The sequence below is a fragment of the Taudactylus pleione genome, unplaced genomic scaffold, assembly GCF_031769625.1.
Source record: "Taudactylus pleione unplaced genomic scaffold, aTauple2 ptg000656l, whole genome shotgun sequence".
NCBI lineage: Eukaryota > Metazoa > Chordata > Amphibia > Anura > Myobatrachidae > Taudactylus > Taudactylus pleione.
The window spans coordinates 1,782,071-1,795,162 of NW_028285058.1; the positions used below are offsets into that span (position 1 = coordinate 1,782,071).

Genomic DNA, 13,092 nt, shown 5'->3' on the forward strand with positions numbered 1-13,092 from the left:
GCATTTCAAGACTCAGTTCCACTGACACCGGCGGCCATGGTCCCTCCGACATTTTTTGGCAGGTGCAATGTCCGTTGGTGCTGCCAATTTGCGCCGCTGCTGGTGGGCGTCTCAATAAGACACCCATCGGCTATGGAATTAACATATAGACGCATCCACCTCTGAATTACCCTCTTAGTTTTAGTATTCTAGAACTACTATTGGGCTGATTATGGCCCTGATTCAGAGCCGGACGCTCTGACCAGAGCGCTCGCTCTGAATCAGGGCCCACCTCCATTAAAATGGAGCGTCCTCCTGGACGCTCGTATAGCTGTGGGTCACCACCCACAGCATATACGAGCGTCCAACAAGATGGTCGCGATGGTCTTGACCATCGCGACCATCGGACTTGCGAGTGAAACCCTGTGGTCGGGTTTCACAACCGCAAGCCCTGGAGTGATTTTGGCTCTATCAGAGCCAAAATCACTCCCACTGACATCACTAGTGATGTCAGTGGGGCCGGCTTCAGACGGTATGCGTTCCCATAGGAACGCCTCCGTCTGGCAGGCACGCCCACCAAAGGGGGCGTGCTGTCAATCAACATCGACAGCACGCCCCCTTTGATGCGAGACTCCGAGCGAAGGAAAGTCCTTCGCTCGCCGGGTCTCGCGCATGCGCACGACGGAGCTCCCTCCGTCGTGCACATGCGCAGTGGGGAACATCGACCCACTTGCGAGCGTGCTGCCGCTCGCGAGTGGGTCTGAATGACCCCCTATATTTTTAGGGGCGCAATTTTTTTGATTTGTATTGGACAAAGCACAAAAAATTCTTACACATCAATCTGTATGTATATTAATGTGCCTACGTCTAGTTTTGATTGGATAAGCAAAACTGGGGAGGTGATTTGCAAGCAGTGGGTGAGTATAATAAGAGTGCGCTCATGCAAGAACAATCTCATTCCGACCACAACAAAGCTGTACATGCACCTGTCAGGAGGCTTCTATCTCGTGGGTGCTAGACTCTGGTCTACAATACGCACTGGTGGTGATGAGGATTGGGATCCACTTCTGATTGGCTGCAGGTTTCTTGATCCCACCTACTGATACTATTACTATTATTAGTGCGCTGACGCAGTTCACATTATTTAAGTTGAACAGTTTTTATTATTACTATGTCAGCTGCGTGTTTAGTTAGACCACTACAAAGAGAGGGATCATTTCGTAGCAGAGAAATTGGGTCTAATTCAGAGGTGCACGCTATTGCAGCTGTGGCTGCGTCTTTTGCCGCTGTGCGACTGCGTCTATATACTAATATCACGGCCAATGGACTTAACACAGAGACGCCCAATGGATGTGGCGCTAATCTGCCACTGTGCACATTAAGAAGCACCATCAGTCGCAAAATCGAACATTGCACCAGATTATCCACCTGAACATGACTGCCGGTATCAAGGCAATGCCGTCACAAGACGCAGTAGGGATCATCGATGGTTTATGGCTGTTGAATGTTTTTCCCATCGATGGAAGAACATAACCAAATAGTTTTTTTGTTTTTTTTTCAAGGTGCCAAGACACGCCTGCCAACACCCGCAAAGCCACACACCCCGGTTCTGATTGGCCCACGGGCCAATCAGTCATAGAACAGGGATGACCATTGGTTGGTGAAGCCATCGATGGACCGCCATCGCATAGTCGGTCACCATCGATGGCCACTTTCTATTTTGCCATCGATGGTAACCATACCGATGGCCATCCCTAAGACGCAGTCACTGACCCCGACATGCCCATGTCTGGCTAGCCACCTTGAAACGCCCACTGAAATTGTGTCCAAATTTCGTTTTTCATCTGCCGGCGGTAACCATCCGGATGAATGCACTGTGCATCTCGGGAGGCATGCGCAGACTGAAAACATCGCTTGCGGTAGTCAATCTCTGAATCAGACCCATTATGCTTGAGCAGAGTTTACAAGGTTAGGAACTAAAATATATGTACTAAGCCTTGGAGAGATATAGGGTCTCATTCAGACCCGGTCGCAAGCACCGATGCACTGGCAACTGGGTTGATGGTTAGCCCTGCGCATGCGCAGCGGCCGCACTGCGCGTGCGCAAGCCCCGGAGCGAGAGAGAAACTCGCTTCGAAGCTCTCTACAAAAGGGGCGGCTGTCGATGTTGATCGACAGCTCGCCCCGTTTTGTAGGCGGGGCGGGGGGTGGTTTCACAAACGGAGGCGTTCCTGCCGTTTTGTGGGCGGCCGCACTGAAATCATCAGTGATGTGGGTGGGGAGCTTCCTGCTCAATTAGAGCAGAAAGCTCCCTGGGACTTGAGAGTGCCCAGACCCAATCTTAGGGTCTGGTCGCAAGCCCTGATGGTCGCGATGGTGTTCACCATCGCGACCATCAACCTGGTCGGTCGCTAAGCTGTGGGTGGTAACCCACAGCTTAGTTAGCGACCAGGAGGCCGCACTAAAAAAAAGGAAGCGGCCGCCCTCATTCAGAGAGAGCGATCGCTTCTTGCGACCGCCTCTGAATGAGGGCCATAGAGTGGATGGAGATAAAGTACCAACCAATCCGATGCTGTCAGTTTTCAAACACAGCCTGTAAAGTGAGAGTTAGGAGCTGATAGGTTGGTACTTTATCGGCTTAGTACATAGACTCCATATATGTTTTTCTTGGTTTGTAAGCCCAGGACAAATATAGAGCATAGAAAATGACCGTGTTATAGAGATCTGTACAGTGATTTATAAAGAGTAATTGGGAAGTTCTGCAGATTTTGTGTATGGAACATGTTGATTTGTTCATACTCGTATTGTCCAGCAGGGGGAATAGAAGAAATTGTTCTGGTAATTCTATGCAGGGAAGGAAAGAGGTGGAAGTGTTAACTTTTTTGCACTGAGGAGGAGACAAAAACTTTTCTGGGATTCTCTCCTCCCCCTGCCCAGTCAGTGCTGGGATTCCACACATTCCTGGTGTAAAGTGCACAGTCTGGTGCTACCTCTCCTCCCACACACCTGGACCCCACTGCATACACAGAGGTGAGTTATATTGTTGTGTCCACTTCCTTATTGCCCAACACCAGTACTTGCAGCATTCGCTATACAGTGTCAGGGAAATATGACTTTCCAAACAGGACTATTGAGGACTATGGTGCTCCTTGTTCTTCCTCTGATTTATTTTTACAAATAAATACTGTTCCCTATACTAGCAGAAGCATATGTAATTGATACTGGGTCTGATTCACTACCGTACACAACTGCGTATGCAGTGCGGAGAACTAGCCATTGCGATTGGAACTGCGATCGCAGTGACTACGCAGACCCATCGCAGCGTGATTGACAAGAAGTGACGTTTTTGGGTGGTGACAGGGGGTGGTTGGGCGAACGCAGGCGTGCCAGTGCGTTTCAACGCCGTTGCAGGGGCATGCATAAATTATCCACTGCGATGGCCTACGCAGTCTGAGGCCTCATAGCGTGTGTGGTTGTTAGCAATTTCTGAGTAAGGTCAGAGCTTGTGCAAGTGTGCGTGAGGCTGTGATGGTGCTCGATTGTACCGATGGTTTCATAGTCTTGCTAAACATTACGCATGTGTGGTATGTAAAGTGGGCGTCCTTATGTTGTGCTGCGAGGGAATAGCGATCGCAATGAATTAGCATACTGTCGTATTTGAACTGCGTACGTAATCGCTATTGATAGTAAATCAGGCCCACTGTTCCCTATACTAGCAGTGATGTCATTGATCACTAAATCACAGCAAAATATTGAGACCTTTCAGGACAACACAACATCTCATTCAAAAAGTGAAAAGATGTTTTAGACCAAATGACCTTATCAGTAATTAAACGTTCATAGGGAATAACTACAGCCAAGTGCATTAGGTATTGTCCAGTATGCAGCATCCCTAGTGAAGACAGCAGTAGGTACCATTGTGTACTGAGCAATACAGCCAGACTGATGCAGCCCAATAGCTGAATACAGCCCTAGTTTATGATACAGACACACAATGCAATAGGTTGGTTACTGTTTTTCATTGTAACCCTATTTCCCCTAATTCCCTTTTCTCATCTCCAAAGTCTCCTGTCTGTCACTTTGAAGTATGATCATTTTCTCACAAATAATTACCTTGGGGCATTGGCTAGAAGTAATGGATATTTGAGGCATCATTGGGGTGAGATATGCAGAGACACTACCAGTGCCATAGTTTAGGGGGCACCTAAAACAGTGATCAAGTAACATAATGTCACAAATGCAAAGTTTATTACTGTCTCTGCAGCAGGGGCGTATTTAGGCATCATGCCGCCCCTAAGCACAACATTATTGCCCCCGTCCCCAAATAGCTCATGTGTTAAGTCTTTATGGCACATGAGGTCTGGTGTTTGAGTCCCCTGCATAAAGTACTGTGTATTGTGTGTTTTAAACTGAATATTATTTTTAACAAGGTGCACATATAACAATTAGCACCCATTCTCTACTGGACAAGGCTTGCTGTGCCACCCTCAGCAAGTGGCGTCCTTAGGCACATGCTTAGTGGGAAATACACCACTCTCGCTGCAGAACCCCTAGACTGGGAGCCGGCAGCTTTTCCTCAATATTGTCTGTTGCATCGAGATATTCTTAAAAAGGTGCAATGCATGGTTTAATAATAGAATAGCTACTGTAATAGGATGGTTAGAGGCAAAATCTAACTAGACATGAGTGCCAACCTATGTGTGTGTGTATATATATATATATATATATATATATATATATGGACGACATGTTGCCTAAATTTCTGCAACGTGGATATAATAAGAAAGATTGGTAAAATTGAAAACTAAAGTATTGAACATCCCCAGAAATAAAACATTGACAGGTGTTGATCCTATGATTCGTAATAAATCTAAGACCCATATCCCCTGGTTTAACAAATATACTACTTAACAGTATCGAAACCACCAAAAAATGGTGGCCAATTATCAATTCTGATATTGAATTACCAGCATTAAAAGATACCCAGCTCTTACTCAGCTATACTAGGGGGACTAAGGACCTCATTCAGACCCGCTTGCAAGCGCTTGAGCAGCGGCCGCACTGCGCGTGCGCAAGCCCCGGAGCGAGAGAGAAATTCTCTCGCTCCGTGTCTCACTACAAAAGCTTTCCCACTGACCATTGATGTCAGTGGGAGAGCTTCCGGCTCTATTAGAGCCGAAAGCCCTCTGGGGCTTGCGGCAGACGAGACCCTACCACAAGAATCTCGTCGCAAGCCCCGATGGTCGCGATGGTCTTGACCATCGCGATCATCATCCTGGCCCCTCGTTAAAGCTGTGGGTGGTAACCCACAGCCTAGTGAGCGGCCAGGATGCCGGATCATTTTTTAGATGCGGCCGCCCTCATTCAGAGCGAGTGCTCGCATTTTGCGAGCGGCTCTGAATGAGGTCCTAATATCAAAGATAGAGCGGTCAAATTGGATATCTCCAATTTGACTAACACACGACCTAAGCATTTCTTGAGCACAAGCAAGGGTTGCTATAAATGTCTGGAGTGTGTCACCTGTAATACTCTACTGACGGGATCCACATTTGGACATCCCCAGACGGGGAAGAGGCATACCATCCAACACAATGTAACATGTACTACAACACATGTAATCTATATAACATGTCCTTGTGGTCTTGCATACATAGGCAAGACCCAGTGACCGTTTAAGGAAAGGATGGCACTTCACCGTAGTGCTATCAAACAGGCGCATGAGAAAGGTCAAAGTGACCAGCCGGTGGCCAGACACTGATTACAACAGCAGCACAGTGTGGCCAGCATTAGAGCCATAATTATCGATCGTGTGCCTGTTAGCCCTAGAGGGGGGAATAGGGTGGAAATATTACCACAGAAAGAATGTAGATGGATATTTCACCTCAATACTCTGGCACCTAGGGGGTTAAATGAGACACTGGGGCTCCAGTGTTATCTATAACTCCTTTTGAGGTTACACAATTTGGTCATGGAATAATAATTTTAGAATTTAATATGATTCAGTATGATAACGTTACCATGTAATATACCATGCCTTATATTTGATAACTGGGCTAGACGTAATATGGTGGAAACTTAATTTCTACATTATATATTAGATTTTATTTTATGGTAGTCAACTAATACCCCTTTTACACCGGAGCTAAAACCCGGGTTATTGCAGGGTTAACCCGGGCAGCTCCTTGGTGTAAAAGGGGTGAGGGTTGGATTGCCGGGTCGAGTGACCCGGCAATCCAACTCAGGTAACTAGCAGGGTTTAACAAGGGAGTAACCCATGAAACCCTGCAGTGTGCCGCAAGCTGGCCGATTGGTCCGGCTTCAGTGGCGCTCGGAGATGACGTCATCTCCAAGCGTCCACTTTCACACCGGAAAAGCCGGGTCTATGCAGACCCGACTGCGGTGTGAGCGGGATATTCCCGAGACGGCGCCGGCTAAATTCCGGGTCTGATCCGGATAGGAACCCTGTTCCAACTCCGGGTCAGACCCGGAATTTTGGTGGAAAAGGGGTACAAGAGAGATTTGCTAGATGGCAATTAATCGCGATGATGTCCTGTTATTAAACTAATGTTAACTATGTTTAATAAGTCCATATATTTAACAGATTTATCTTATGTATTATTGAGACTGTTAAGCACTAGGTGATTATGTAGTGTGTTAACAATTGTTGTTAGTGTCATTATTTTTGTTAGAAATGTGAAGTGTGATGTTATATAGTATCATGTCCTTAGCAACAAGTGTTGCACACTTCAATTTGTTACAGCTGTGAGACGCTGCCCAATGTAGTCAGCATTCCGCGACGGGGTGCTAGCGAGCCAGTGAGGGCCAGGAGGCCTGAGCCTAGACCTGTGAGATACAGGGAAGGCTATCCAACTCTGGGACTGAGCTATGGTACCTGCAAGGAAGCAGACCAGTCTGTGAGAGGCGGCAGCCAACAAGCTAAGGAAGCTATACCAGGCCAGGGGGGCCAGTGTCCAGTCCTGCATGTGGCAGGAAGGACCACCAATCTCAGAGATTGTGAGAGACTTTCATGCAGAGTAGCTGCTTCTGTAGAGAGGGTTCAAGAAGTGAGCTAGTGCCCTAAGAAAGGGCTAGGCGTTTATTATTTTCTGTTTGTTTCCTGATTATGCTGGAAGTAAAGCACCAAGTTCATTTGCTTTACTGGAATGCCATGTGTGGAGTCTGATTCTGAACCTAATCACTGCACCACTGACACTAGTCTACCAAGCTAATTACCCCAAGTATCACAATATATATATATATATATATATATATACACGTGTGTGTGTTTTTTTTTTCTCTTTTTCCTTTATGAAGATACCAGATATGGCTACAAGTAAAAGTGTAAATACGCTCCTGGGGGCTAAGGAAACCATCAGCCTAATAGAGGACTTGGAACAGCGGTTGAGGAGCCAGATTGACAATTTGGAGCGCCTCAAACTATCAGTGGCAGAAGTACAAAAGGTGCACAGAAATCTCTTATACTCACCACATATGCTGAGTGATTTTGCTGCAATGGCTGAAGCTGTTATGATTGTCTTTCCCGAATACTCAAATACGAGCTATTTGTTCCATTGCTACAGATGTGTCCTGCTAAAAAGCCCCTCTCTGCATGCCAGGTAACGCAAGACTCTGATAGCGCCAGACGTAAAATGTGAAGCAACTAGGACGCACCAGCTGGCTACACTGATTAATTTGATATGCGACACTTGCATATCTGGGTACAATTGAGTCCCTGAATCTGTCTGGGTACAATTGAGTCCCTGAATCTGTAGCCAATCTGAATGATGACAATCGGAATGGCGACTGTGCGGTTTTCTGGCGTGGTATAACAGACAAACAGTGTACAAATAGACAGCCAATAGGTCGACACCAGATGGTCGATAGGGTCAAAAGGTCGACAATTAAAAGATCAACAGGATCAAACGATCGACACGCAAATGGTCGACATGTAAAAGGTTTATGCATTTTGTTATTGTATTTTTTACCCTACTCCCCAAGTGCCTAATCTTAACCGTAAACCTTACCCTACACGTCATCCAAACAATTATGGAAAATGATGGAAAACCGTGTCGACCTTTTCTGTGTTGATCGTTTCTGTGTCGACATTTTGGCACTGGCGACCTATGTCCATGCCGACCTTTTAACTGTCGACCATTTGAACCTGTCGACATATTGCTTGTCGACTATCTTGTGTCGACCTATTGACTGTCTAACTAGACACTGTTGATCTTCCATCCGGATACCGCAGTTTTTTGTAGATACCTTAACTAACCCTAATCACATCCTAAACCTAACCCTCGTCTGCTGACATTCACAATGTAGACATTCTGTCAATGTCGACATTGAGAATGTGAACATTCTGTGCATGTCGTCATTCTGAATGTCAATGCGATGAACGTATACCCAGATCTCTAGGGCTGGAAGGTTGGAAGGAACTTTGATATATTTGATTATAATAAATGAATACATTCTTCCACTAACCAGGTCACATCTGTACAACATGTAGAAGTGATGTTGGTAAGGTCAGTGGGTACAGTAGAGGTATTATCAGTAGGGGAAATGATGGTCTTATAAATGAGGTACAGTGCTCATATATGGGGGACTTCTCACACTTTATATAAGGCAATAAAAAAGGCTTAGGTCACTTCAGGGTATTGGTCACATGGGTTGGGTACAGTGTCGGACTGGGGCATGAAGGGCCCACCAGGGAATGCAATGGTAGGGGCCCAAGCTTAAGGGGTGTGGCCAGCCAGCAGAGGGGGTGTGGCCAGCCAAAACAAATGGACTTGGCCAACCATTAGAGAGAAAATGCAAAGAACAGGGCCCCTTTATAAAAAAGAAGGGGACAGGGGTGTGTCAGCACCACTCACTTTAATTGGCAGGAGGGCTAATCTTAGTGTAGTATCCATAGAAACAAATTAAGCACCCAGTTTCATCTATGACCCTGCTCGATCCCTAGCGGTGGGGCCCTCAGGCAGTGGGGCCCACCGGGGATTTCCCCAGTACCCCTGTGGGTCAGTCTTACCCTGGTTGGGTATGAACCCTATCCTCCCCCCCTTGTGCCTAACCCTAACCTCCAACCCGTTGGTGCCTAACCCTAACCCCCCTTCAAGCACCCTAAACCTAACCGTCCCAGGGGGTGCTTAACCCTAATCTCCCCCCGAGGGTTACTAAACCTACCCCCCCTCCTCCCTGCGGCTAAAACCTATAAAGGCCCATTTCCCTCCGTTCGGGATGCCGTCTGTCGAGATTTTGGCATCGGGATAAAGATAGGCATCAGGATTTCGTCGCCTATCTTTAGTCCCGGGTCGTGCTTCCGACATCGGAATTCCGGTCACCGGTAATATAACTACATCCCGGTCACACAATAGTCTACGCTGCTGTTCTGTGATTCACCATATTGTTTGTCTTTTCCAGCCTGACTGCATTACACAGAAGGCCTGTATGACTGCATTAGACAGAAGGCCTGTATGACTGCATTAGACAGAAGGCTTGTATGACTGCATTAGACAGAAGGCTTGCATGACTATATTCTATTCTCTGTTGGTATTCCCCAGACCATCAGCGGCAGTGCCAACAGTCCAGGCCCCAGCTGCATGGAACAGACTAGTGTGGACTTTAACAAATCATTAGCAGAACATACAGCGCTGCTGTGTGACCTTAATGAGCGCATGGAATCACTGCAGATGGGCACCACACTCCTTGTACAGGTATATGCAAAGATGCAATCAGATAGTATAAACCACCAGCCATGCAAAATATATTGGGTAAAAATACCTTAACTTTGTACGATGATTTAATGTATATTTAGTTATAACCTGTGCTATTGCTAGAGTATAGGATTAAAGGGGTTAAGACACAGAGCAAAAGGTACTTGTTTATCGATTTCCACTGTTCCCACGCAAACAAGTGGAAAATATGTGACCGATCCCTGCAGCCAGCCACGTGTTCTTAGAAACTGCTTGTTATGAAGAATTGGGTACCCCAAACCATATACGTGTTTTTCCTGCCTTAAATTACTCCTTGATTTAAGTATTTTAACTACATTGGTGATGGCCGCAAGCTAAATGAAGGCTACACTGATACCCAAAGTCATGACCAGACGACAAGGTCTACGGGCTCTCGGGAAGGGTGCTAGTGGCAATATATATGCACACAGACATAGTAGATATATTTGGGCAGAGCCATTTTTACTTTCTGTTTCAAGTCATTGTATGTACATATATGTCATTTGTTTGTACATATTAAAATAATCGACTACGGGTCTACTAAATCATGGGTTTTGCAGTTCATTGAATTGAACCCTAAATGTCTAATGACTACATGGGAATAGATCTTTATTAATACATAGGGGTCTGCCATAACACCAAATCGGATATTGTATTTGTGCTGATTGAGGCAGGTGTGGCCATAACCTTTATATAGCCTCACATACTAGTATATAGCAAATATGCTTCCTTATAGCTTCCAGCACAAGTATATAACCAATATATCTCTATGCAGCCTCACACACAATAATATAGCAAGGATGCATATTCAGATTCACATACCTCTATAGTATATGGATACAATGGAGACTATGTAGGGCTTTACCAGTGGGTGACCAGAAGTGTGGAAGCACAACATGATATTCCAGGGGCAATTTAAAGAACTAGGAATTGGGCGTGCACCGTGAAATGCGCTAGTCAGAAATGTAGGCACATGAGCCCATGTAAAGCATTGATGCCCAGCGTGAAAGGCGCTAGCCAGACAAGTAGGCCACGAGCCCATGTAAAGCATTGACGCCCACTGTGAAATGCGCTAGCCAGACAAGTAAGCTCACAACCCATGTAAAGCATTGATGCCCCCCATATAACGTGATAAACAGACAAGTAAGATCTCAAACTATTGTAAAGCATTGACGCCCACTGTGAAACGCGCTAGTCAGACAAGTAGGCCCACAAGCCATGTAAAGCATTGATGCCCGCCATGAAATGCAATAAATGACAAGTAAACTCACAAACCATTGTAAAGCATTGACACCCACTGTAAAACGCACCTGACAGACAAGTAGGCCCACAACCCATGTAAAGCATTGATGCCCGCCGTGAAACGCGATAAATGACAAGTAAGCTCACAAACCATTGTAAAGCATTGACACCCACTGTGAAACGCAATAAGTAAGCTCACGAACCATTGTAAAGCATTAACACCCACTGTGAAACGCACCTGACAGACAAGTAGGCCCACAACCCATGTAAAGCATTGATGCCCGCCATGAAACGCGATAAACAGTCAAGTAAGCTCACGAACCATTGTAAAGCATTGACACCCACTGTGAAAAGCGCCAGCCAGGCAGGTAGGCCCACAACCCATGTAAAGCATTGATGCCCGCCGTGAAACGCGATAAATGACAAGTAAGCTCACGAACCATTTTAAAGCATTGACACGCACCGTGAAACGCGATAGACAGACAAATAGGCCGACAAGCCCATGTAAAGCAATGCAGGTCCGCACTTCTTGCGGTTTGTAAATGACCTGCATGTGGTTGCTATGTACTACAGCACATGAATACACACAGCTGTGTGTTATGAAATAAGCCCAATAAGTTAACTATAGACCCACAATAATTGTTCACTGAAAGCTGCTCATACTGTTTGATTCCTTTATTAAAATCACATTTAGAAATTTGCGTAAAACCACAGCAACCAATCAGAAACGTGCTTTCTTTGTCTAACTTGCAATAGAAAGTTATAAGCTACTTACTGATTGGTTACAGCGGTTCAGTGCAAATATTGCACCAGAATCCAACCTGAGACGCATACAGTATATACACTAGTTATTGTTTCTTATTGCAGGCCTGCAATAAACCGAAGGTGTGGGGGAGCCGACGGACATCGAGACGCTACAGAACACGTCCTCATTTCTATGATGACACCCAGTCTGAGCTGGGATTTAACGCAGCCTGGCAGCGCAGAAACAGTGACACCGCCTCCGAGATGTCTTGTGCTTGGTGACAGCGTCAATTTGTAGCAAAGGAAGACACATGTGTAACCTAAAGCCTAGGACAGAGTTTCCCAAACCCCGCCATTACAGTCCAGGTTATATGGATATCCATGCTTGAGCACAGGTGACTTAGGACCTGATTCAGACCTGCTCGCTAAGGCGCGATTGCTCGCTCTGAGCGATTTTCGCCCATCTGCGCATGCGTATAATTCGCAGTGCGCGTGCACAAGCCATTCGTTGCGATCTGATTTTGGTTGCTCGTAAGCCACTATCAGGTCGCTGCTTTGAGTGACAGATAGTGCCGTTAATTTGTGGTAACAGGGGAAGGTGCTTGTGAACGGGGGTGTGGATGTGCGAACGCAGGTGTGTCAGTCCGCCAAAACGTTGTTTAAAGGGCGTGCATGATTAGCAAAGTAGCGTCATTGAACACGTCACCTGCATGTATTTCATCCTGTACTGATCGCAGTGCTTGCAGCGGGGAAAGGCAACCCCAAGGGATGCGAGCAGCTCCGATGGCTCACGATGGTCCCGATTAATCATACATTTCCCGGAGATGACGTGTGTTGCGAGTGGCAAGGGGGCATCTTCAGACACTTGCGAGCGCACTTTTCCACAGCTCGCTAACACACAGTGGGTGTCCTTACGCGACGCAGCGCGAGCGCTTAATTTAAATATCCGGCCCCCTTTTGCCAGCGAGCGATCGCATCTTGCAAGCGGGTCTGAATGAGCTCCTTAATTAGTACAGCATTCAATTAGATTTAACCATCTGGACTCAAGCATGGATATCCTTAATACCTGGATTGTAATGGCGGAGTTTGGGAAACTCTGGCCTAGGAACTACGTCTATGCTAGCCCCCCAGTTTTATACCTGTACTGTGCATTTGTCAGTAACACCAAGGGGTACATTTACTAAAGTGAGAGTCTTTAGAAGTAGAGATGTTGCCCATAGCAACCAATCAGATCCTACTGAATATTTAACTAGCACCTTCTAGAAGATATTAGCTAGAATCTGATTGGTTGCTATGGGCAACATCTCCACTTCTAAAAACTCTCACTTTAGTAAATTTACCCCCTGGAGTTTTTATTATGCCAATAATAAAAGTAATTTCCCATATGTGCTGCTGTTGC

The 13,092-nt window shown here is 46.1% G+C and overlaps 1 protein-coding gene across 2 annotated transcripts in view; it reads left to right on the forward strand.

Moving 5' to 3' along the window:
- Positions 1-2,911: 2,911 nt before the first annotated feature.
- The window catches only part of PKN3 (protein kinase N3), a 43,101-nt gene continuing 32,920 nt past the window's right edge, over positions 2,912-13,092 (forward strand). For both annotated transcript variants that reach the window (XM_088455476.1, XM_088455477.1), the window contains exon 1: positions 2,912-3,009. The gene's annotated coding sequence lies outside the window, so the exon portion shown is untranslated. The remainder of the gene's footprint in view (positions 3,010-13,092) is intronic.